Raw genomic sequence first — 312 nt, forward strand, 5'->3', positions numbered from 1 at the left:
CTGTAAATTCAGTGTTCAATCGAGTGTCTTGCCTAGCGAGCTCAGGTCGGCGCGCTCGTTGCTACCGCCTCGTGTGCCGCCCGCGGCCGCGGACTAGTGTAAGCCAGCCGGTAACTCGTTCGCGTCTCTCATTTTGTTCCTCACGCACTAATTCTGAGGTCAGGCCTTTGTAAATTTTACTGAACCTTTGACCGTTACGATTTCTTTGTCACGACGCCACTGGCGTCCCATCACCGGTGGTCACGCGGGGATTCCTGGAAATGGGATGGTGTTGGAGAGAGGGGGAGGGGGGGCGCCTTTGCTCCTTAGCGC

The sequence above is a fragment of the Frankliniella occidentalis genome, unplaced genomic scaffold (genome assembly GCF_000697945.3).
Source record: "Frankliniella occidentalis isolate FOCC.00 unplaced genomic scaffold, Focc_3.1 Scaffold785, whole genome shotgun sequence".
NCBI classification, from domain to species: Eukaryota; Metazoa; Arthropoda; class Insecta; order Thysanoptera; family Thripidae; genus Frankliniella; species Frankliniella occidentalis.